Raw genomic sequence first — 27668 nt, 5'->3', positions numbered from 1 at the left:
TAGTAATTAATGGTTTGATGTCAATTTGGACTCCATTGGAGTACCTTAGGGATCCGTGCTTGGTCCTGTGCTAATGAACAGTTTTATTAATGATACAGATAAAGGCATACATGGCATGCTCATAAACCTTTCATGACTAAAGGAGATACCTAAAACATTGGGTGACAGGGCGAAGCTTCAAATGGATCTTGACAATCTAGATCACTGGGTTAAATTGGATAACATGAAATGTAATAGAGACAAATATAAAATTTTACGCATGGGGTCAAAAAATCATTTAAACAAATGCAAGGTGGAAGAAGCATGTCTAGACAACAGGCCATCTAAAAATATCTAGGGGCTTTAGAGAACTACAGCCTCCATATATTTTAAGAGTATAGTATGGCAACCAAAAAGAATGCAATTTTAGGCAGCATTAAGAAAAACACAACTTCCAGAAATTGAAAGTCATAGTGTCCTTGTACTCTGCCCTAGGCAGACTGGAGCTAGAGTATTGTGCTTGGTTCTGAATGCCAGAGATTAACTTTGATTTCTGGCAAAATTCTAGACTGTATTATTAAGCAAATGGTTAGTGAACGCTTAAAGAGATGGTGATTACAAAGAGCCATCATGGCCTTGTTGAGAACAGGTCATATCACACTAACCTTATTTCCTTTATTAATAAAGGACATTAATGAGGCAGAGAATATTAAAAGAAGGGCAGCCAGGGTAGGGAAAGACTTCAGTGATTGCCACTTAAGGACTGATTGAAAGAACTCTAACTGTTTAGCTTGAAGAAGAGAATATTTAGAAAGAACATGTAAATTATGCCTTAAGTATCTGAAGGGTTGTCTCCTAGAAGAGGGATTCAGTCTCTCCCACCAACTGCCAAATTTTGTTTTTTTCACCCTCTCCATCTTTCAAATTCATCCTCTTTTCTCTGCCCACACAGATATCACCTCAGTTCAGTCCCTCGCCACCTCTGACCTAGATGGTTGTAAGAACTTACCTCATCTGGACCCATCATAATCCATTCTACCCATAGTTACCAAAATGATTTCCCCAAAACCCAGATCTGATCATACTCAATATATACTCAGATGGGTTGTCTATTGCCTCTAGGATCCAATACAGGCTCAGCTGTATTTAAAGTCTGACTCCAACCTATCTTTCCTACTTTATTAGACTTAATTGCTCTTCCTACACCCTACAATCCATCAAAATGGTCTTCTTACTGAGTCTCATAACAACACTCCATTTTATGTCTCCATTGTCTTTGCATAGGCTACCCACTCACCCACCCTTATGCCTATAATACGTTCCTTATTGACCTCTGCCTGATAATACTAAATTTCCTTCAAGGCTCAGGTCACATTCCATTTTCATGACTTCATGATTTCCCCCAGTACTAGCACCTTCCTCTCACTTAAATCACCTTGTATTTCTTTTAATGAAAGAGAATAATATATAGTGGCTAGAGAGTTGGCTCCAGAGTCAGGAAGACTAGGTTCAATTCCCATACTTTCTATTTTTGTTTGTGTTTTTAACTCTGGTCAAGTCACTTAACCCCTAATGCTTCAGGCAACTGGAAGAAGGTGATGAACTGCACCCCAATCTACTCTTCTGTACCTGGTTGAGTTTATATGCAAGTTTCTTTGTAGAGGGGTCAAATTTTTTTTTGCCACAGGACTTTTGGGGTAAAGAATTTGATTGGGTACTCTAAACTAAATGTACCAAACTCCTGGGAAAGTAAGATACCTTATAAGAGACTATGGGAGCTTTGGGACATAACACTTCAGTGGGGAGCTCAGGAAGACCTAAGCTTCCATCACGTCTTTGATACTCCAGGGGTCACAGATTAGTATTGAAAGGAATCCTGTTTATCATCTATCAGCCAATCAATTAAGGAAGAAGGCAATTATTAAACACCTGGAATGTGTTGAGCACCATCCTAGATGCTAGGAATACAAGTTCCTAATCTTGTAGGTGAAAAATCTGAAGTCACATTCTTAAAGTCATACCAATAATGAAAAAGCAGATTCAAGATCTGAACCCATCTTGTGACTCCAACTGTGGTGCTTTTTCAATTAAAAAAAATAATAACTTTTGTTTTTACATAAATTCAGAGCTGAAAGAAACCTCAGAAGTTATCTCTCCTAATTTCTTCATTTTACAGAAGCGGAAAATGAGGCCAAGGGTGGTTAAGTGACTGCTTAAGACCATAAAAGTAGTCACCAGAAAGGGTGAGAATTCAACTCCAGTCCTCTGACCCTAGAACCATCTCTTTTTCTGCTTAACCACACTGTTTCATTTCTAAATATATCCCTCCTCTTTTCCCTGTCCAGCAAACCATTCCTTGTAACAAAGAGGGGGAAAAAACGAAAGAATGAAAAGTAGATCAGCAAAATGAACCAACATATCAATAGAGTCTAACAGAGTGCTCAATGTTCCATACACAGAGTCCTCCCAGACCCATTTCTCTTTCTACTACCCCATACTGCCTTTATGAGCAGGTAACACTCATACATCATTCTGAACCCTTCAGTCAAAGGATGATGGGAGAAAGAACCTCTTGAATGAGTGAAGGTTTTTCTTAAGTGATACTCTGCCTACAGGAGAAAAGCTCTCTGTCCTTCAACAGAGTGTCCACTGCACTTCTCTTGGGACCTGCCACCGTGATCTGGGCTGGATCTGCAAGCATTTCTGCCATTTGTATAACAGAATTCCCTCATGGACCTCCAGGGGATGTGTCATGTTTGGTGACCCAGTGCCCCTGGACTTCCTTCTCTCATACAGCAATTGATTTCCTGGGTACCTGGTGAATATTAACCATCTTGAAACCTCTCCTGGGAGGTCACAGCTTGTGGAAACTTGAAAGTCCCAATTCCACCCCTCCTTGTTTGCTTTGGCTCCTCACAGGCTGATGTGCCCTTGATGCTCCCACCTGGGTGGCTCTAAAGCGAACAAGGTCTCCATTTCTATTTGTTGTGGAAAAATACCAAATACGTGAGAGAGCTACATAGTAGGACCTGGCCCCTTGGGAATTGGCCCTGCTACTGTCACTCCCTGGCCCCTCAGTGATGCTGCCCTTTTAAACCATTTGCTTATACCTAAAGATTTAAGTCCATTTTTTCTTTCTCTCCTGCCTATGATCTGTGGATGAAAATTGGAATGGAGGAGTGCTCCATGCGGCTTTCATTTCTTCATTTCCTGGGTGTTCCCAGACACACAGAAATGATGCCCAGTGGCTAGTGCCACCACCTGTCCAAAGGATACCAAGGACAGCTCAGCTTATGAAAGGCAGGGACTGCTGTTTATGCTACCAGGGTACTATAAATAACCAACAGCAAGTTTCTTTATTCCAGGTTACTGTCTCCAAGGTTTCTATTCCCCAGATTAATGATTTCTTTCAGAGTTTGTACAGTAAGTGCTGAATTGCCTTAACTTTGCAGAATTCATATATCTGGCACCCTTCTTAAGGTTTTTCTGGTACCTTGTCCTGTGTATTCCTAATGTGTGAATTCTTGAGCTCTTTCTGGAGTTTGTGGATCATCCCTCAGAATTCTGAAGGGGTTATCTAGATAATATAGTAGATAGAACATGAGGCAAGGAGTCAGGAATACCTGAGTTCAAATACAGTCTCAGTCACTTTACCCTGTTTGCCTCAGTTACCACATTTGTAAAATGAGCTGGAGAAGGAAATGGCAAACCAATCCAGGATCTTTGCCAAAAAAAAACCCAAATGGGGTCACAAAGAGTCAAACATGACTGAACAACAACAATCTTATCAGTGTCCCCAGGGGACAGTGAACCCAATGAGGAAGGGTACTTGTCTGATATATTAGGTACAGGTATCATTACATTAATTCTTCAGGTCTAATGAGAACAAATATTCAAGGTTGAAGCCTGCACTCCAGGCAATTAGTGACCTGAGTTCAAGGCCTTCTAGGATCAACAGGCCTATATGATCTAGAGAAGAGGTATAGAGGGAGAAAGCAGGAGAGGAGACAGTAGTTAGTCCTTGACACTATATATCCCATATGCTAAGTTTGCATTCAAGTAAGACTGACTCTGAATATGTTTCTTTTCCTTTTTGCTCATTGTGTGTCTTACAGGCCAAGATAATTTAGCAAATCTAAGCTATGAAGCAACATGAACAGGTGATGAATAGGTACAATAAAAATACATAGCAAAAAAAGTCATATTTGGAGTATGAGGACCCAAGTTTAAATTCTGCCTCTGATACTTCTCCTACCTCTAACTCGGGGAAATTTAATTAGGGCCCAAGCTTCCTCATCTGCATGACAAGAGGGTGGAACTACATGGCTTCCTAGGACCCTTTCCAAATCTAGAATCCTATAATGAAAAAACCACAAGTATCCTTCCCTCATAAAACTCACTCACAGGGTGTAAGAGATAAAAAGATGGATGATTTGGACCAGATTAACATCCAAACAGGAAACCAAGTCTAGCCTTCTTGTCATTTCTGGAAAGGATAAAAATAATGCAGCTACAACAACATTATAATTAGCTCATCTTTCTTTACTTGTGTTTGTTTGGTTTTTTTACTTTAGATGCTGATATTAGCCAGTTTCTTCTCTACCCTCACATAATACTGAGAATTTACCTTAGCTATGTGACCTTGGACAAGTCACAACCTCACTGAATCATATCCCTCATCCATCAAATAGGGGTGGTAACAATGATTGTATTATCTCCCTAACAGGGATGCTGGAAAGAAAGGACCTTGAAAACTTGATATAAATGGGTTATTTTTTTCACAACTTTCTCCCTCAGGTCTCTCATAGAGTGTTGTTTGGCAGTTCTCAAATGTGCTCATGTAATAATGTGTATTTTACTTATCTGTGGTTCTGTGTGTCAGGTTAATGCATATAAAGGGCTCTGTGAGGCTTAAAACACTACTATTAGTATTATAATGACTACTTTCATACTTCTCTTTTGATAATTGATAGAGTTCAAATAGAAATAATCTTCGGACAATTAGCTATAAAGCTGCTCCCATCATTCATGGGAGCATTTCCCATGGAGCCTGCCATCCCTGCTTCTACTATGACCAATGTCAATAGCCCACCAATTGCAACTCATGGGTAGTTAGGGCCAAGAATCCTGACAGACCACTCATCCTGATTCTAACCTGTCTCTATGTCTATCACCCAAGGAAGCAGTCCCTATAGAGATGGGAACTACCAGTTTCCTCTTTGCAGGGACTGAAGCCCCTATTTCCAGCAACCTCAGCTGCTAAAGACCCAGAAAACAAACTTTTTTACTGCCCTAGTCCTTGGCATTATCAAATAATTCAATATGAAAAAGAAATATAGTTTTATTAATGAAAGTGACAGAAAAGAAGACGCCTTAGCTGCTTTGTTGTAAGGATCACCACTGGGCCTTGCCATTTGACTGAATGGTAGAAACCTTCTAAATGGGTTACCTTCTCCTAGAATGTAATTACCTTCAAAACAGGGACTGTCTTACTTCTCTCTTTGTATCTCTAGCATTTAGCACAGTGCTTTGGACATGGTCAGAACGTAATAAATGCTTTTCCATTTATTTCATTTGCTCATCCTGTCTTATGCCCCCAAAAGAAAGTTAGCTCCAAGAAGGGGGGGGGGGGAGTGTATCTAATCTAAATCTTTATTCTCCCTCACTAGCAAGTACAATTCTTTACACATAGTAGACATGGAATATGTTTTTGTTGTATGAATGGAAAGGGAACTCAGAGACCATTTACTGAACTCCAACTCATTCATTTTACATTTGAGGAGATTGGAGTCCATGGAGGTCAAGTAACTCATCAAGTTCACACAGGTAACAAGTGTCAGAGGTTAGATTTGGACTCAGATTCTCTAACTACAAAGGCAGTTATTTTTCACTGGAAGAGGGGAAGAAGCAAAAGAAGAAGAAGGGGCAACATGAGAAAGAGAGACAGAGAGAGACAGAGAAGGAGAGGCAGAGGGGAGTAGGAGAGAGGAAAAGAGAGAGAGGAAAAGGAAGAGAAAGGAGAGAAAAGAGAGAAGGAGAGGGAGAAAGTAGAAAAAAAGAAGAGAGAGGAGAGAAAGAACAAGAAGGGGAGAGAGTCAAATAGAGAAGAGAGAGAGAAAAAGAGAGTCAGAAAAGAGAAATGGAGAGAGAGAAGATCTGAGTCTATGTAGATACTCTAAAGGGTGACAGGAATAAGAGCTAGAGACATATGGCAGTGGGTGGCTGCATCACACCTTCTCCAAATGTGTTACTCTGGGGTATTTTTAGGAAAGTGAAGTAAATTGGTTATGGCTAGCCAAGTGTTTTCAAGTCCTGAAATGAGTAAAGCATCACAGGAATTTTTTAAAAATCCTCTATTACTAACAGAAAAACAGCACTAGGAGTCTCCCTAAGATGTTGAATTGATTTCACTACTACCCGCCATGTGTAAGACAATCACAGAGGGAAAGGAGTTAGTGTTAAGGTGGAAGCAAGGGAATATTCACCTGCATGTTAGGAAACCACATGTAGGATTAGCATCTTCATAATTCAGCAAGTGACTGGGTAGGAGAGTTGATTGAGAGCTGACCTCAGAACGAGAGCACCCTGGATTCTCCAGTCTTGCCTCCGACATCTGCTGGATTATGTGACCTGGGCAAGGTACGTAATCTCTTAAAGCTCTCAACAATCCTCAAAGACTTTGTTACAGAAAAGGAGCTCTGCACTGGCAGAGGGAGTTTCTTCACCTAGGAGACATTCCCTATGCCAAGGAAATCACAGATCCAGTCCCTATCCCTTATAATTACTAACTGGGGGCCTTTGAGGTTACTTTTGACAATACAGTTTGGACAGATGTAGGATCATGGATTAAGAATTAGATGGAGCTTCAGAGATCATGTATACCATACCTTCATTGATTATTCAGGCAAAAAAACTGAGGCCCCAAAAGATAAAGTGTCTTGCCTATGATCAGATAGGTAGCTAGTGAACAATCAAAATCTGAATCCATTGCTATAAACTCATCACCCACTCTACAGACCCTACTTGCAAGGAGTTCAGTCAGGCTCTCATTAATCTTCCCAAATCTCCCTCTATACAGGCAAGAGCATTAGAACTGAAAGGACTGAAAGGAATCTCAGAGTTCACTTTGTCCCACAGTGACTTTGTCCAGCTACCTCATTTGATAGATAAGGAATCTAAAATCAAGAGAGATTAAATAGCTTGCCCACAGTTGCATGGATAATAACAGTAGAGGGAGGTTTTGAACACAGATCTTTTGACAGGGGCAGGGGAAAAGTTATACTGATGTCTTTTGTTTACTATGTCACAGTCATTTCCTCTTCACCCACCATCTACCACCTTCCTACTCCTGGGAGCCTTCTCTTGAAACAAAGGGCAAAACCAATTAAGTAAAATCAATTGACACGTCCATGAAAAGCCAAGTGATTAATGCAATATTTTATCCATAGTCACCTGCCTCTCTAATGAAAGAAGGGAGGAGCATTTCCTCATCTATTCTCCAGGGCCAACTATTCATTATAATTGTGCTACATTCACCTTTGTCTTATTATCTGTTGTTTGTTTAGTCTACTCCATGGTACTCCTTGTGTGAATTTATTTTCTCCTTGATTCTGCTTAGGTAATTATGCATTAGTTCATTTAGGCCTTCATGGATAAGACTTTTTTCTTTCAAGGATCCCAGAAACTCCCAGTATCCCTCTATACAGACTGGCACAGATTCAGAGCTAGAAGAGATCTCAGAGTTCATCTAGTGTAATCTCTTCATTTTAAAAATAAAAAACTGAGGATGAGAGAACTTAAATGACTCCTCTAAAATTACACAGAGTTAGAATTTGAACCCAGGATCTTAGACTCCAAATTCAGTGCTCTTTTAACACTGTCTCTCCCCATTTTACCCTTTCCCAGGTACATCACAAATCCATGCAAGTATGTATGTAAAGTGGCATTGCTTTTAGTAACAACTGATCACTTGAATTAGGTTTGCAATTGTAGCATATTATTCCTTCCCAAAATATTTGCAATGGCTTTGGTTCTCTGAAGCTATCCAATGACATCTACCCCTCCATGAAAAAATCCTTCCTAATATAATGTTTTCAAGGTACAAAGTTGTGAATGATCCATATGTATGCAAGGATACATGCTGGGCCAGAAGTAAGAGGAGTAGTGATCTGGCTACATAAAAGACTGGAGATTAGCTGGCTCAGAATTCAACTGGTATAAGCAAGATTAGCAATTTAGCTACAGATAAGGGCAGCTAGTGAAATACTTTAGATGAGTTCATTTGAATTCTTCAAGGCTTTTGGTTGATTACAATGCTCTGTGGGATTTCTATAGATAGGCACCCAAGCGTTCTCCACAGACTCATCCCTCTGGTCCTGAGAAGTCAGAATCGATAGAATATTAGAGATGCAAGCAGGTATGTGTTGGTAAATGTTTAACAACTGGCTCTCTGCAGGTGGGGCAGTACCCCATAACACATTTTAAAGTTTAATCTGCATTACCGTCATTGTCTCCACCACTGTCTTAAGTCTAGAAACCTACAAAAGAATAAAGAAATTCATTGTAGTGTTTGTCAATTTCCAAGGTAGTGACTACAAAAAGGCAAATATGGCAGAGTGCAGAGGCCACTGGACTTGGAGTCTGAGGATCTTAATTCGATTAGGGTTTCATACACTTTCAGCACATTAGTTCACCTCTCGTACCTTAGTTTCCTCATCTATGAAATGAGTAGTACCTACCATACAGGGTTGTTGTGAAGAAAACACTTTGTAAAATGTAAACTCTATATAAATGGAGCTCAGATTATTGTCCTTACTTTTCAGAAAAGGAAACAGGTTCAGATACATTAAGTGATTTGCCAGTGGTCCCAATGGCTAGTAGGTGTTGAATAGGGATTCAGATCTAGGTCTCCCCTCTGTCTGAGTCCAGCCCTCTTTCCACTCTAATATCCCACCCCCTTGATCCTGGCTATTATTGCTCTCTCTATCCTCAATTGCTGTATTTCTTCGCTTCATCTCTGCTTTGCCCTTATCTCTCCATTCCATGCTGTCCTAATTGGTGAGATTAGTGAGCTTACTCTATCTAGCTGTCCCCAAACCCTATCAGGCTTCCTCACTACAATTTCCTCTGTCCTAAAACTGCACTATTAATGCAGTTGCTACTGCTGCTTCTACAATAGCAGCAGAGTTGGTGGCTATACCCTCCAAACCTCCGAACCAGAACTCCTGATCCAGGCCCACAATATCCTCATTTATGAGAGCCGACTATAGACAATCAAGCCCAGATCCAATCATGTATCTTCACTGCAGTGTTTCATCCTGCCATGGCAAAAGAACTGCCCTTCTCTGTTGCTATTTTGAGACCTAATCAAATCAACACTTCCATTGCCTCCTGAAAGGATATGTCAAATTACTGACCTATTGTGTCACTCTCCATATCTGCGACTTCCCAGACCATCATTCCTTTATATATGTTTGTCTTTCTCTATCAGAATGTAAGCTTTTGGAGTTCAGGCACTGATTTTTATATTTGTGTCCTTAGAGCTTGGCACTGTACATTCTAAGTACTTAATAAGTGCCTTTTTCATTCATTTATAGTTTGCATTGTACCCTCCCTGAAATAAACAGAATATTAGTCAGACACAATATAAATAGAATGTTCTTGAGGACAAAGACTATTTCCTTTTCATCTCTATATCTACAGTGTCTCACATGTAGAAAATGTTTAATGCATGGGTTCTTTAATTGAAGTACAAGTTTACTGTAAAAATCTAGTACTTCAATCTAGAGATACAAAGTAGGGTGAATCTTTTTTATATAAAACCAGTTATGAGAAGTCAAGACTGACCCCTAAAATTCATAGTCAGATAGATGAACAGATAGACGTAGCAGCAAACAAATAAATATGTATGTATAGATGTGTGTATATATGTTTGTGTATATGTATACATGTATATGATACATGTATCTATCTCTACATATATTTATATGTGTATATGAATTATGCAATTAGGTGGCACAGTGGATAGGTTGTGGAAACAGGACTAAAGGAGCTAGGAACTCAAATCTGATCCAGATAATCACTTAGTTGTGTGAGCCTGGGCAAATCATTTAACCTTTGGCTACCTCAGTTTTCTCATTTGTTAAATGGGGATAATAATAGCACCTACCTTGCAGGTATTCTTAGGACCAAATGAGAAGGCTTGGCAATAGTGACTGACACACAGTAAGTGTGATATAAATGTTAGCTATTATTATTATGCACCTAAATTATGCATTTAAATAGATAGATAATCTCCATATATATGCACAGTCACATTTAAAACAAGGAATCTACCTCACCAGACTGATAGTTAATGAGATGTTTTATTGTCTGGGATCCAAGTCTTTTTTTTAAAAAATCTGTAAAAGTCAAGGAGGGAGCTTCATTTGTGATAGGGATATGAATTAAAGGTATCGATGGATCATAAGGGAATATAGGTATTACCTGGTTGCTCCACCCTTCTTGTTCCTTACATCTCACAGGTTATGACCCCACACCTCCTAAATCTTCCAGAATCACAAACTAGAAAATGACTGAGGTTAAGCACAAGTAGAAAACTAATTACAACTAAAAAAAAATAACACAAACAGTTATGTGCCCCAATGAGAAATCTCAACAGCCAATGTTATAGTATTTTGTGCGAGGGGCTATTTACTATGAGCTAAAGAAGCCAAGAAAGATGAGGAAGTAAGTCTCCCTTGTGGAGAAAGCAATGCCTAGAAATTTGATGCATAGGATGAGTATTATTTGCAGAGGGAGAGAAGGGCAGAGAAATCTGAGAAAGAAGCCAGAATGTGACTGACTTGTCTTGGAAGTGGTAAGCATCACATTAGGTTCAAGGTTAGGGAGTCATGGGAAATGAAATTAGAAAGATATTTGGGAGTCACATTACAATGAAATACAATAAATGTTTATTAAGCACTTACTAATGCGTCAGGCATTGTGCTAAGCACCAGGGATACAAATAAGGAGTCCTTGTGCTCAAGGAGCTTACAGTCTAATGGAAAAGAAAATATACAAAAGGAAGGTGAACAGTGGAAATGGGGAGGGTACCTAGTATTTTGGGATGCTGAAAGTGAAGTCAAAACCAAGCAGTGCAGCTTGTGGGAGATATATATTGAGGAGGATCTGGAACAGTAGGCTGAGACTTTTGAGCAAGGAGTTATATAATGTTTGAAAGGAAGGCTATAGAAGTACCAATTTGGCTTTGACAATTCAGACTTTTAAAGATAAGTGAACTCCAGCTATCCCCTTTGTTTAGAATACCCAGAAACCAAAAGAAGGAAAACATACACACACACACACACACACACACACACACACACACACACACACGCGTGCGCACATGCACACTAAACCATGGACTGATAACCACTGAGCTCACTGAGCACCCCTCCTCCACTACATTCAGTGAGGCTGCACCAGCCATTCACCCACACATAGGCCTGCAACAAAAACCAAGCCCAGGCTCTATGCTTTACACCCTCTTTCCAGTGCTATGGAGATCCTACCTCTAGGCTATGAAAGGTTATTGAGGGACTGCCAGTACCATGACAGCCCTTGGGAAACAAAAGCTTACTGGAGACTGATAGACAGCAAGCACCATGGCAGACAACCCAGGAGAAACAGTGCTGCAAAGCTCTGAATTTCAGATACCGAGGAACAGAGGGAGCAGGACAGGACACTGTCTGGTGGTGACTGAAATGGAGAATGCATGAAGCAGAGTATTGAAAACATTATAGGAAGGTAGAATATAGTTAGTGGATTGAAGGAGAGGTAAATAATACCATCACTGTATTCTTCACATCCTTTGTACTCATTGAGCATTTGTTGTCACTGATAATGACAGGATGATGAGGATGAGGATGAGGAATGGTGGTGGTGGTGTGGTAGGACATCCGACAGACTGATGAGAAGGGGAGAGAGGAACATTTTTATTTCCTTCCCACTTCCCAGTCCCATAATCACAACAAGACAGTTCCAATTCTCAGCAGAACTGGGAGGGACCCATGGAAATCCATGAGTACTCAGCAGATTTTTAAAAAGCTTCCAAACAGATGTTCCTTGGCTTGATAATCCAACAACCATCTAACAAATTAGAAGGTGTGGGGTGCATGAAACAGCTGCATTAGAGGAGGAGGGAGATTTTATAAAGCTAGAGTTTCACATGAAAACCCAGGAGAGGAAAAAGCTGTGACTCTGTTGGGGAAGAAAGAGGAAAAATGAATGATACAACCACCCGGGGGTGAAATCGGGTAAAGCAGTTTTAAAAGGAGAACAAGAACACAATCCAACTTTGCAAGCAGAAAAGTGGGGGTGGGCATGGAGGCGGGAATGGTTATAGCAAGAGGGTGGGTTGACATGATAGGCACGGGTGACTCAAAGTACTTGCAACTGCTTGGATCAAGCTGAGAGGCAGGCTCGGAGGAATTGTCTGGAATATCATTCATCTGGTTTGAAGTCTGAGGCATCTAAGCCAGACTTACAACACTGTATGATTGCTTAAAAGGAAAAGGTACAATGAAAACGTCACTCACAAGTTTGGTATCAATTAATCATGCCTATAGAGGGAACTTCGCCAATGGATGCCTTCTCTTAAGAAAGCAAGGCTTATGGATCCCTGGTCGCAATTATTGTTGAAATGGATGCCTTTCATTCCTCTGATGGAGAAGGTATATATGTGTACTGGGTAGGGAATGAGAGAAAATACTTCTCACCTTTAGCAGTCCACATTAGCTCTTTGAGGGTTTTACCGCCAAACTAATGAACTATTCTATGGACCAATCACATGATCCAGTAGAATGCCAAAAAGCAGGACTATTTAGAGCTACCATATGACCTTAGATTACACCTAGTTTGATCCCTTCAAACTGAGGTCCAGAGAATAATGACTAATATTCTATAGTACTTTTGGTTCGGCAAAGCTCTTACCTCATAACAATCCTATGAGAGTAGTTCAAATTTTGCTCATCCCATTCTATAAATGAAGAAACTAAGGGGCAAAGTGACTTACTTATGATTTTGCAGCTGAGGGTACAGTGCAGGGCTAGGCATTTATTCATGACTTCATGTTACCTCAAAGTATGTAAAGTGCTAGGCTTGGAGTCAAGAGGACTTAGCTTCACTTCCCCACTCAGATACAGTAAAGCTGCATAACCTGGAGCAAATAATTTTATCTATATGATACTCACTTTCTTCATCTGTAAAATGGGGATACCATCTTTTTCATGGAGTTACTGGCAAGGAGCTAATGTATCTTTCCAACCTTAAAGTGCTACAAAATTGAACCATTATCATTTTTTTTGTGATTCTTGTTGAAAATTTTCTCCTCAGTAATTTTCACATTGCTTCTTATGTCCTTAATCACTTACAGCATTGCTTTAAGGAGACTGTAACCTTAGATAAAGTTGTCCTCCTGTCTCTCATCCTCCCTTAACTAACACATGCCTCTTTTCCTCCACATCCCTAGACTTTAAATGAAGATATTTTTGGTAAGACCTTGGAGACGCAGATAAAAGCTGTAACATTCGACCAAAGTGGTTAATAGTTCCAGGGAGACTTCAGTGTGGTCTCCCCACCCCCTCTCTCTTTCCTTCTCATTCATTCTGGGACACAGATAATTTCTTGTTTTAAGATGAATCTAGTCAAGGTCAGTTTTCCCTATCATGCTCATCCTTTCCTCAATCTGTTGGTCTATTAACTACTTGTACTTTGTTTTCAAACCAGAGTATATCCCTCAGGCTTTAAAAAATGGTCCATCCCTAGATTTATAATAGAAACTTGGGCTGGAGTTGTATCTCTTGAAAAGAAACCACTTATCAGTTGCTCCAGGTGTTTTGAGGAGGAGGCAGAGAGCAGTTAGTAGAAGGAGAAAGAGGTTGTTGTCAAGCAACTTTTGACTAATATTTTATGGTTTATGAGTAATAACTATGTGAACCATGGCAGGTCGCTTCACTTTTGTGCTTCTCATTTATAAAATAATGGGGTTTCCCTGGACTACAAAGGTCTTTTCCAGTGCTGGAATTCCATGTGTATTTCTAGTGAAAGCTTAGCAACAAGATGACTAAAATTTGCCAGTGAAGGTAAAGTGGAAAGTGTATTGCATATGGAGCCTGAGGACTAGAGTTTAAATTCTGGTTCTGCTGCTTGGTTCCTTTGAGTTCTTGGGCAAGTCATTTGTTTGTTATCCATATCTATAAAATGAAGAGGGCTGGATCAGATTACTTTGAACATCCCTGCCAGCTACAAGCACACGATCCTATGATTATGAAGATATATACACTTCATTGGATTTCTAATGTCACCATTCTAAGTATTCTCTCCATTGGTACAGATTACAACCAATCCGATCTTTTCCTGTGGACTTCTTGCCTATGCCCTTCCATAAATACTCCACAGGAAGGTTCCTACTGCACTCTGAAATTTTTCCTCTAGATTTCCTGACATTGCCTGGATGAAACCAGGGGAATATGTGGCTTCTTGCTACATGACTGGCTCACCTTCTTTTCCTGTCATAGAACTTTCATCAGAAAGATCTTTCTGCCATTTCTTGGGTGCAAGTCTCTGATAGTAATATCAGAGCATATACCTCCTGATCATGTACCTCTTTTTCTTTTTGCCCTTTGAGTGACCTCCAGTCTACAAGGGGTTTTATACCACAGGAATATAGATTTAGAAAAACTCAAGAGTCCAGCCAATCCAACCATCTGATAATAACACCTTAATTTTTTTTTGTTTTAACTCTGCCCAATAAGATTAAGTGACTTTTGCTCAAGGTCACATAGCTAGTAAGTATCAGAAGCTAGAATTGAGTCCAGTTCCTCCTGATTTACTCTAACTACTACTTTAGTGGTGTCATTGGCAGATAGAAAGAGAATCTACTACACTGTACATAAGGATCCAGCAGGCTGCATACTGCCTTAGAAAACCACATATCGATTTTATCTATGTTTTATTGTATTTTAATTCTTTCGCTAAATATCTCCCAATTACATTTTAATCTGGATCAAACCATTCTTGGAAGTGTTGTGGGCAGCACTTTTGACACCTCCACCCTACACCACAGTGTTCCTTCATAACAAGATATTTTCTGGTAATACCTAGGTCTGTGAGAACAAGATAAATATTCAGCCTTTAGGCATATGCTGCTTTCCTAAACTAAAGTTACAGACCAATGAAACTCATAAAATTCTTCTCCAGTCCAAATTCTCAGCCCACCAATTCCTTCACTCTCTCCGCTGACCCCTAGCTCCCCTGCACAACCGATGCACTAAACATTTCACCCATCCATCAACTAGCATTACTCAAAAAAAGCTAGTTTTAGAGAAACACATTTCATACACATCTCAACTGGGCATACATCTATTTTTTCTGTGTTTCCTTGGTGCCTGTGGTTACCAAGGGTCTTGACAGATGCATTAGACTAAGTATAGGCTATCGGAGGTTAGAAAGCACATAGGCATGTCTCACAGAAACTTCACTAACAGCCAGGGCAGGCTTGTACTTCTCACACACCATATGTCTCTTTCTCAGACACTAAAATCATGGGAAAAAAAGAACCCAATGTTGAAGCCATTAACTGATCCTCAGAGACTAGGCTGTTGTAATTTTGATTCATCACTCACTCAGTTTTAGCCTTGTTTTTTTTTTCCTCCAGTAACCAGCCAGTAACAAAAGCCTTCTACTAAAGGACAGCACCAAAGCAGGCTCAATGAATCTAGGGGCATGGAGATGAGGAAGGAGCTAGTTGCCCATAGCTTCATGGGATGCTTATTGCTAGGCAGTGCTTTTCTCTAGTTAGAGAGACAAAAGCAGGAATCCCATTCACCCAGGATAGAGTTTCATTTAATGCCTTCATTTTCTTCACTTGCTTTTCATGAGAGGCTCTCTCTAATCTCACTGGCTTGCTTTGAAAGATAATATGCTGCATGACTCACAAGGCTAGACATGTCCTATAATAGACATGGGAGAGAGCTGAGGTGAATGGAAAGTGCTTAGCAGGGAAGGCCATGGGCTGAAGCTGCCCATTTTCTCTTTCTTAGGGGAAGCTGGGACTCTTGAAGATTTGTTGAAAATTATTCTGGCTCAGATCATGATTTGGGGAGATGGGGGATCTAAGAGAAAACAGACTCGGAGTCAGCATAGTCTTGTTTCAACTCTGCTTCTAGATTGCTTTGTGACACTGAGTAAGTTAATTAATCCTCAAGGGCCTCAGTTTACTTATCTATTTTTTAAAAAAAAAGTAATACTACTACAAAGCCCCTACCCTCAAATACACAAATATATCTTATACACATTGTGAAGATATAAGGACCAAATGAGACCAAAATCAGTTATTACACATTTATTAAATGCCTGCCATGTGCCAGACACTATGCTAAGACCCTGTGCTCAAGAATCACAGTCAAAATGGGGGAAATAACATGAAAATAACTGTGTAGAGACAAGCTATATACAGGATAATCAGGAAATAATCAAGAAAGGGACTCAAAGGGAATTGAGAAAGGCTTCCTATAGAAGATGGAGTTTTAGTTGGGACTTCAAGAAATTCAGGAGGCAAAGGTGAGGAGGGAAAAGCAAAGATGTAGAAAGGTTTCACAAAAGTTTTAAACCTAAGTGAAATTTTTAAACATTCTTGCCAATCTATATACTTCTCTTGTGTTTCTTATACCACCAGTAGAGCTTGTCACAAAGGACATTCTCCATAAATGCTTGTTCAACGACTGATTATATATTATAGTGATGACCATGAGGCCTTAAACTATAGACTATTTCCAAGACTGTAGGACCCAATTTTGATTCATATTAGAATTCTTCTTTTTACCTAGCTGGAATATGGGGAGATTGAGGACATGGGTAAGGAGGTGGACACTGAGAAGAGGCACATTTATAGCAGAAAACCTCTAGTTTTTGTTTGAAAAGACAAAGTTTAAATAACCCTAGCCCTAGAAAGGGGAAGAAAGCATCCATTCCATTCAGGAAATACAAGACAGACCAAGTAAGGCACAGCCTTGATCTATCTATGGATAGATAGTAATCCAGTATTAGACACCTCTTGCTTGGGGACTATTCCTTGCAGTGACAGCATCCACAAAACTACTGTGTGATGAACCTACAGTTTGGATCTCTTCTCATTCACTTGTTGGGTAGGCTACATTTGAACATGGACAACCAGTCTCCAAGTGGATAGGGTCATCATGCAGAACTTCAATTATCTTAGTAGGCTATTTATCTTCCAGCATGCACACTTTAACATATAGGCCAGATAAAAATCACATACAAGAAAAATGATAGATGTTTACTTATTGAGAGGAAAAGAAGAAGGGAAGTAGAAAGAGAAGGAGAGAATGAGAAAGGGAGGAAAAGAGGAAAGGAAGGAGGGAGGGAAGAAAGAATGAAAAAGAGGAGAAAGGAATTGAAGAAAGGAAGGTGAGAGAAAGGGGAGACTAGAAGAAAGGAGGTAGGAATGGAAGAAGGGAGAAATTTAAGGAGGAAAGAAGAAGGGAGGGAAGAAGAAAGGAAGGAAGGAAAGAAGGAAGGAAGGAAGAAAGAAAGAAAGGAAGGAAGGAAGGAGGGAAGGGAATGTCTAACCAGACTCTTCAGAATCATGTTTTGTAAATTTAGAAATACAATTACCTATTCACTATAGAGTAGTTCTATCCAAATAGGATGAACTGCTGAAATATCATTAAAAATACTTTTATATAAAACAGTCCCATGCCATGGACCCTATAGATAGCTACACAGCAAAGGAAAGGACAAGACAGAAGATTAGAAACTGCATGGTACCTTGGAGACCGTCTAATAATCAAACCCTCTCATTTAAAAATGAGGAACTAATGCCAAGGGATGTAAGATGGCTTGGCTATAGCACAGATAAAATATTTCAGCACATTCTTCAATATTCCCCATGTTGGCATGCTCTGCCACCCAGGATCTCATCTCTTTGATGGCATCTTCTTTCCGAGCAAAGATAATCTCCCAGTGATGGGCATAAATTTGATGAAATATATTCATTGCAAGTTTTGAAATTGAACAAGATGCCTGACCATGAAGGAAAATCTTTTCCTGACTGCATTCACAAATACTGGGAATGAATGAGTCCTATTACAATAACTTGTCAGGTCTCTTTTCCTCCAGGGCCACTTCCTTCCACAATAAGCAAAAAGCAACAGTGAGAAAAATCTGTTTTAAAACCCAGCTGTAAGAACAGTTGAGATTTAAATTTCCAAAAAATCATCCACCCAGAGGAAAAATTAGAAGTGATGGAAGAAGAAAAATCTCTAAACCCTTCACCTCTAAGCACCCATGTGAGTTTTATTCTAACCTCAGAAAACCTTCTCCCTCCCTCACTTCGGCCAAGGTTTTAAGAGCTTTATCGAATGAGTCATAGCAAGGTCCTCACCCCAAGTCTTTCTCTGGTAAGGATTTTAGGAGTTCTAGTTTAGACCATGAGTTTAACTCTCTGGTGCTTAGGCCAGGGTTAGTCAGGGCACGAAGAGAAGCGATTTCTTGAAAACTATAACCAGCATGAAAACAATAAACAACCTGTAAGGAGAATGAGCTTCTTTCAGTCGTTCAAGTAAATATTTGTTGAGTACCTACTATGTGCATTGTGGGGAATAACGGTAATTGTATAATGATAACAACCGTTTATATAGTATGTTAAAGTTTACAGAGTGTTTGAAATATATTATTTGGGAATCATAATAACCCCAGAAGGAAGGTGCTATTTTGTTATTTCCACTTGACAGGTGAAGACAACGGTCTCAACTATTAGTAAACATAAGAGCTAGAATATGAATTTAAATCCTCTAACTTCAGATGCTTCCACTGTACCAGACTGTGGGCTAGAGACATGATTCTCTGTCAGACATAGACTAAAAGAAAAACATGCAGTTTGAGGTTCTTTACAATACTGCAATTCTATCATTATATGTTGTATTTTTTTGCAAAGGGTGCATCTTTTGGAGAGGAGGGGAGAGTGGAGGCAATCTTGCCCAGAGCCACACAACTAGTTAGTATCTGGGGCTAGATTTGAACTCAGGTGATCCTGACTCCAGGGTGAGTGCTCTATCCACTGTGTCACCTAGTTGCTCTTAAAAATGGTACGTCTTAAAGGAGCAGATATTCACTTTGCATAGGGTGCCAAAAATTCCAGTGCTGTCCCAGGTCCCAAAGTCTATTTAGAACCTGGGACAGTTCCTTTTGTTCTCATTCTGCTATTTGAGTTGTACTGGGGTTGCCCTGGTTGAGGTCCTCATGAACAGGCAACCTCAAAACAAATAAACAAAAAAACAACCACAAAATCCACCTCTTCTCTTTACTTTGGATAGAATTTTAATGGATTTGCCAAAGGGGTTACAAGGAGTTCCAGGTCCTAGGCTAAAATTATCCTCAAAAGAAAGTCACTTTGCCAAGAAACGGCTTGTCTCCAGAGGTGCCTCAGTACAGGCTGAACTGAGTATCTGTGGACTGCAGTTTCCCCTAGCTTCAAAAATTTTAAGGAACAAATGCCGATTCCCATTGGCTCCATGACTCTCAAACTTCTGAATTTTAATAAGTAATTCCACCGATAATTTACAAATTTCAAGGCAGAAATTAGTAGAAAATTCTGTATTTCCTAGATGTTGAATTGTGCTATTATCTACATGCAGCAGGTGCCAATTTTCTATCGAACAGTAAAATGCTATAATTATCGGTAGGATTCTATTCAAATTCAAAAAGTAGATAAATAACCAATGGGAATACCATTTATTCATTAAAGTGTTTAAAACAAAAAAGGAAAAGAAAAATGTCTCCTGGCTCTCAAATACAAGGCAGATGACTTGCCATGACTTTATTTTGGGGAAAATCTGTATGGTCTTATATGTAGAATGCTAGATTTGGCTCATATTCTACAGAGACGACAGGTTGGCCCTTCTTCCTGAATCTTCCTGAAGGCAATAGGTGACTTTTTAAACTTGTCCCAGCTCTAAAGCCACCAAATGGATTTGGACTCAGATGTACATCTGTATCTATAAGGTTGGATACCTTATTTGTTTATAGCATCATAATGTTTGAAGTAGAAGCAAACTAAAATTCATTACAGAAATAATAAGTTAGCCAGGACCTGCACTAAGTGCTGGTAATACAAAGACAGGGATAGTGATAGATTATAATACTTTATTGAACCGAGAGGACAGAATTAAAAGCAATGAGTGGGAGATGTAGAAAAGCATATATTGGACCAAAATATAAGCAAAAGAGATCTCACAGTTTAAAAAGTCTGACAAGGCGATGAATGCATGACCTCAAGAGGTAATGGGCTTCCCATTCCTAGTGGTCCTCCAAGGCAGATTGAGTTACTACTTTGTGGGGCATATTTTGGTATAACATAAACTCCTTGAGAGTGGGATTGCTTTACCTACTTTAGTAAAGTGCCTGGCACATAGTAGTACGTAATATATATTTGGCAACTGATGTTTTAGATGATATTACTACTTAGGCACAGCTTGCTCTATATGACCACAGAAGTCTTTTCCAACTGTAAATCTCTAACTAAGGACATTTAACTTGGAGAGAAGGACACTTGGGTTTGGATTCACGGTGACTGTCTTCAAATATTAGAAAAATGGTCGTATGAAAGAGTGATTAAGGTACGTTTTTGTCTGGTTGATTCTTGAGGGCAGAACTAAGACATAGGAAAAAATCGTAGAAAAGTAAGTTTCTCCTCATTATAAGGAAACTTTTCCTCTCAATTAGAGATGCTAGAAAATATAGGGTTTTAGTGAGGTTAGTGAATTCCCCATTACTGAAGGCCTTCAAGCGACATATATGTATATGTATATATGTATACACACATTTTCTCTCTGTATGTATGTGTGTATATATATATCACTTGAATACCAAAACACACATCTCTGTAACTTGAATGTCAACATATATATATATAAATCTAGCCTGAATACCAATATATACATATATATGCATCTATATGTGTGTATACATATATGTATGTGTGTACGTATATGTGTGTATGTATGTGTATAAAATTAGAAGATCTCCAATAATGAGAAACTCACTAGTTACATATAATCCCTTCCAAGTATATAAGATATGTTTCTGCTTGCAATCACATGATCCCATCCTTTATGACACAGGTTAAACCTTAAATTATTCAATTTTCTTTTCCACTTGCTTCCTGTAACTAGATAGTACAATGAAGAGAGGGCTGAACTTGGACTTGGAATCCAGAAGATCTGAATTCAAATCCTCCTTCTGATACTAATTTCCTGTCTAAACCTGGGAAAATCAATTAGCCACTCTTAGCCTTGGCAGAATGGTAGATAATAATATAACCTATCGCACAAGATTGTGAGCTTCAAATGAGATAATATGAACAAAACACTTCACAAACCCTTAAGAGCTTCGCAAAGACAATTGGTTGTTGCTCTAATGATTATTATTATTTTTCATTATAGCATGCAGTTTCTGCTTATATTAAGCCATTGTCATAGGATCATAAGGTTATAGACAGAGAGTAGAAAGGGACCTTAGAGAAATCAAATTCAACACCTTTATGTTACAGACAAGCAAACTGAGGACATGTCAAGTCCAATTCCCTCATTTTACAGATGACAGAAGTTAAGTGACTTGCCCAGGAGTTTCCCTTATCACCTAAAGTCTTCTTCCACTATAAGATGCTTCTGTCTCTGTGGTCCTTTTATCCCACTGGTGAGTCCCTCCCAAAACTCCCATTTTTTGGTCTATGCCAGTCAATCTCATTTATCTCCTATTCTGCTTTTTGGCTCTGTGCTTTGCCACCATATCCCCCAATTCCCCACTCTTAGCTCCCTTTCATGTATTTTCTTCCCCCACTGAAATGTAAGCTCCTCAAGGCAGAGACTGTCTTTAGTTTTACTTGTATTTGTATCTCCAGTGCTAAGCACATTGTTAGTGCTTAACAAATATTTGTTGACTGATACAGCCAGGACATATAGGAGGTAGAATCTGAACACAGAAATTCTGGACCTTCAGTCCTGTGTTCTCTCCTTTCTAACATGATCCTTCTCTTGACAACCCTATAAACATTTCACAGGGAGTCCTCTATTTGCACCTTCCCTCATACTTCAGTCACTTGCAATAACTTTCTCCCTGCCCCCAATCCATCCAGCTAAGGCCAGGCTATATCCTACTACCCATCAGAGCTTGGCTCAACTCCTTCCAAGAAACTCCTCTCACCATCCTGAGTTCTTATAGCATTTCAAAGCAAAATTATCTAACCCCTTCACACTTATACTTCATATAGTATGTATGACACATTATTGTAATGTGCTTTATTGTTGCTTGAATATATATTATTCTTCTCTCCCTCATCTAGGTTGTAAGCTTCTAGAGTAAGCGGGGAATATTTTATCCTTCTTTTGAACCTGGTAAGTCACCTACTATTATGGAGTCAGAGCACAAGATGTGGATACACATATGTATGTATGTGTATACATATATGTATGTATATATGTATACTATATATGAAATAAATAATAGAAAAAGCTAATGTTCTTCCAGCCCTTGTGTCTTTGTTCAGACAATCCTTCATGACTGGAATCCTCACCTCTACCTCTTGGAACTCATAACCTCCTTCAAAGTTCAAAACGGAGGCCCTTTCTACTCACCATGGACTATCATCTGTTACTAGTTTTGGTTCTAGGTGACCCCAGCTTGAGGTAATGGGGATTTTTCTGGTCAATGTATCATTCATCCATGAGGAACTTTTAATGAAAGATGGCAAAGAGTCTCCTCATTGGTTGCTGAACTGAAAAGTATTCAGAAAAGAGCCATGGGATCCCTTCATTTCTTTCTCATTTCCAGATTCAAATTGTGAGGACTGAGCTTCATTCTGAGATATGAGTGGGCGAAGGAGAGATTGTCCTGTCTCCATCCACATGGTGATGAGCACTTGGAGACTTCTGCTTCTTTTGAGTTTATTTCCTTTTTGCCTGAGATGGTTGATATGCCCAGGATTGGCAGTGACATTGTGAGTTCTAAAAGATCTGAAGATCCTGGGAAGTCTGAGAGTAAAATAGAAGATGTCAAGGGAAATTTCTACACGGAAGACAGAGGACATCAGAAAGAAGATCACATTTGGTTGTCTGATCCAAGAGTGCAATGCTGAAGTGAAATATAAAATGTAGAATTAGTAGCGTTGAAAAACTGCTTAATGTTCTCCTTAGGCTTAAATATTATCATCCCAGTCAATTTTAATCATATCTATAACTGAAATAAACTAAAGGTCTCAAATGTAAAATGTATGAAGAACTTTGTCAAATCTATAAGAATATGAGTCATTCCCCAATTGATAAATGGTAAAAAGATATCAACAGAGAATTTTCCAAAGAAGAAATCAAAACAATTTATAGTCATAAGAAAAAAGGCTCTAAATAATTACTGATTAAATAAGTACAAATTAAAGCATCCATGAGATATAATTTTACACCTATGAGATTGACTAAAATGATAGAAAAAGAAAGTGACAAATGTTGGAAGGAATGTGGAAAAAATGGGATACTAATTTATTGTTGGTAGAATTGTGAACTGATTTTGGAGCGCAATCTGGAATTATGCCCAAAGAGTTATTAAACTACCTCTAAACCCTTTGATTCAATAATACCACCACTTGGTCTATTTCCAAAGATAATTAGGAAAAAGGGAAACAACTTACATGTTCTAAAATGTTTATAGCAGCTCTCTTTGTGTTGGCAAAGAACTGGAAATCACAAGGATACCCATCAATTGAGGAATGACTGAACAAGTTGTGGTATATGATTGTGAAGGAATACTACTGTACTATATGAAATGATGAGCTAAATAATTTTAGAAAAACATAGGAAGATTCATATGAAATAATCAGAAGCAACATGAACAGAACTCAGAGAACATTATAAACAGTAATAGCAATATTGTTTTAAGAACAACTTTGAGAGAATGTTATTTTGACTATTGTAAATGCCCAAATTAACATATGAAAAAGATGCTATCTGCATCCAGAGAAAGAACTGAAAATAGAAGTATATGTAGAATGATTCTACATATATGTACCTATTTGTGTCTAATGGTAGCCATCTGTAGAGTGAGGGGGAGGGAGGGTAGAAAAAAAAGAAATGTGTGATCAAATGTATAGTTGAAAGGAATAGAAAGTTGTACACAGCAGAGTCACAATTTCATATGCAATCATCATTTTCATTGTACTACATTATGGAAATGCTTGTTTTTATTGCATAAATTAAAAATTAAATAAAAAACAAAATAACTTACTCCTGGTAATATTCTCAGTATGGTTCTTCCATATTAGGCATTTCTTTCTGAGTAGGAAATAAATACCCATCCCATACCTGACAGATAGATAGATACAGATACACACACACACACACACACACACACATATAATAGATTGAATACTTCCCTTACTCCCCTTTTGAAGAACTTGAACTTGAGAGTATAACTTGTGCTAGAATTAGCAGCATTCTGGGAATGCCTGTGTTGGGTTTACTAATGATCAATGATCGTGAGATTAAGGAGCCTCATCCTCTGAATTAGACATCAGGCTCTTAGTTCACAAACTTCAATATATGTATACAGAATAGGGAAAGAGGATGGAACCTCAGTGGGTTCAGCTGAGCAGTCTCTCAGCATTTCTATGCCAGACTCAGATCAAGCACTGCTTCTCAGGCTTTGCCTGATTTGCCCATATGCTAGCGTCTACCCGCTAAAATGAGTTTTCATTTATTTTGTATATAGTTATTATGTATATGTTGTCTTGCTCGATAGAAATGTAAACTCCACGTGGGCAAAGATTGTTTCATTTTAATAGTTTCCAGAAGAGCATCTGACACATAATAGGAAAGTAGGTGCTTAATAAATGCTTCCTGATTAATTCTTGTCTCTCCTCTCACCCTCGATGCTACCTCCCAACAGGTGTCCCAGCACCCCAACAAGGGCTTCCAGCAGCACTTAACATCCATAAGCTCTCAGGAAGTGCTACAGAGCAGCTGTTATTCCTCTAGTGTCTGCAACATCTTAGGATTTCAATAATGTTTTCCTGGTCCAGGCTGTGAACATGCTGTAGCCCATCAGTGTAATCATTTGACAGCTGTTGGGGTCAACCATTGTAAAGTTCATCCTGCCACCATTTATCACCATCAGTTTAAGGTGAAAGATGACATAATGTCATGACTCCTTCCATCATGGTCAGGAAAAGACAATTTTGATAGACGTGGCCTTTTGTGTGGTGAAGGAACGAGCTGTCTGAGTAAATGACCTGTGCAGCTTCACAGTTAAAGGAAGAGAAAGAAGAATCCAGGCAAGGTGGTAGCTTATATTTAAAATTTTATAACACTGTTTCTGAGTATTAGTCTTTTTTCAAGCTCTAGCTGAATTCTTAGGTGAAGTGTAGGCATATGGAACCAAGAAGTAGATATTCTAAGGAACTTAGTTGTGTCTTTTAGGTGACCCTGGGGATCTTCATCTCCAAGGCTCTACTCATGATAGGAATTGACTACATCAGTATTGACCACTATTTTTATAGCATTTTAAAGTTTGCAAAATACTTTACATACTTCTCAAATAATTAATACTTAAATAACACTTTAAAGTTTGCAAATCACTTTGCATTCATTTTCTCGTTTTAGCCTTAAAACAAGTCTATAGGATGGGTATGAAGATTTATGCTCATCAACTTCCACATTTGAGTGATTAGAAGATTGAGGTTTAATAAGAAGAACCATGGAGTCACACAGTGAGTCATTATCAGATTCAAGGTGTGAATCCAACTCTTCTTGGTTCCAGGTCTATCATTCTATTCAATAAGAAAAAATCATTTTGACTTGAGCTGAATGTGTTCCATTCTATCCTTAAATTCATAGACCTACATAGATAAGAGGTTGAATATCTGTGGTTTAATGCCTTCATTTTGCAAATGAAGAAATGGAAGCTTAGAGAGCCTTAGTGACTTACCGAAGTTCACACAGTCATGAATGTGGTGGAGTTGGGACTTAAAACCAGATCCGATTCCAAATTATAGTATTCTTTCCATTGTGCTATGTCTTACAGTCCCAAAGTTTCCATAATATACTTGAATAACCATCTGTAAGGTGGAACTTATATGTAGACAAAGTAACTCAACCATCATACAGGGAAAACCCTGAGTTTCTTGTTATAGTGGAATGAACACTGAATTTGGAGTCAGAAGAGAAGTCTTTTTTGTTATTTACTGCTTTAAATCAAATAACATGACATTGTAAACCTTAAAGAATTGTGTAATTGCTAGCTACTACCTTTGTGACATTAAACAAGTCACTTATAGAAGCAGCCTTGTCCCCCTCAAGATGCTTCTTCTTTCTCAATTGGCGAGACTCTAGCCAGGACTATCATTTCCTGGTATGGGTCCTGGCCATGGAAACTTCCCTTCCAGTTTAACTCACTCTCCAGACCTCTCCACCTCCATACCAGTGGATGTATGCCCTTTGTGTTGCCTCTGTCCTGGGTCCTGCCCTCCTGATGAGTCCTTAGTCAGGGAAGTCATTTCATGAGCCTCTGAGGTCTCTTCAGCTCTGAACTTCTATGATTCCAAGACCTGTGTGACTTCTTTTACTCTGGTTTCTGCTCTCTGCTCTGATTTCTCTTGGAATCTTATCTCATCTCACTTTTAGTTTCTCATCTTACAATCTCAGATGAGAAGGCTACTGGATTTACTCTGCTACCATCCAGACAGCTTGCACAATTCATCTTTATTTGCCATTGTGCACTGCAGTGCCTTTGGGAAACTTAACAACTCATATAATAGCATCCTCAAGGTTGATGCTCCAAAAAGCTTTTCCACCCAAAAGATTGTTTTCCAATTTTAAAGTGTTTCAACCAGTTCACGAACTTATCTATTTTCTTCTTAAAAACAGACTTCTTGCCCCCAAGTAGAATAGGTTTCAACTTAAACCTCTCAGATCCTACTTCAGTATTCCTTCCCTAAAGCACAGTTCTGGCCTTTGCAAATCAATCAGTTTTGTCATACTGGATCAAACGCCTTCCTGAAATTCAGATAAATTGCCCATTATGGAACCATTGTCTCCCAATTCTGTGATGTATTCACAGAATTCAAGCAGATTTGTCAGGCATGACCTTCTTTTCATGAATCATGCTGTATCTGTCCTTCACTAAATTAAACATTTCTAAATGACTCATAATAACCCAAAATGTCCTTTCCATTTATGCTCTGGTTTACAGGTGAGGGAGAAGTGAACCCCTATTTCTTCTAGTGTTCCAAAGAAGCCTTATTATGTTCATTAGGCAATGCCATAATCATGCGTGCCATGGACTTTTGTTTTTGTCTTTATACCTTATGCTTTCATAACCCTGTCAATATGGAGGAGCAAGCTTTGTGGTATAAGAAATTTTAGACTCCAGGGCAGTACCTGATTCTGCTCAAGTCATGTATCCATCCATTTAATCCTACAGCTGGGAGAAATTTGGAGAGATCATCTAGTCATTTAAGCAGGAGAATATTTGAGTGTCACAAGAAATGTCAATTTGTTTAGCTATTTCCCAAACAATGAGTATCTCCTTTGTAATTCTTTGCTCACACACATACACACACACACACACACACACACATACACACA

Source organism: Notamacropus eugenii, chromosome 1 (genome assembly GCF_028372415.1).
Source record: "Notamacropus eugenii isolate mMacEug1 chromosome 1, mMacEug1.pri_v2, whole genome shotgun sequence".
Taxonomy (NCBI): Eukaryota; Metazoa; Chordata; class Mammalia; order Diprotodontia; family Macropodidae; genus Notamacropus; species Notamacropus eugenii.
Note: the sequence above shows the minus strand (reverse complement) of the source record.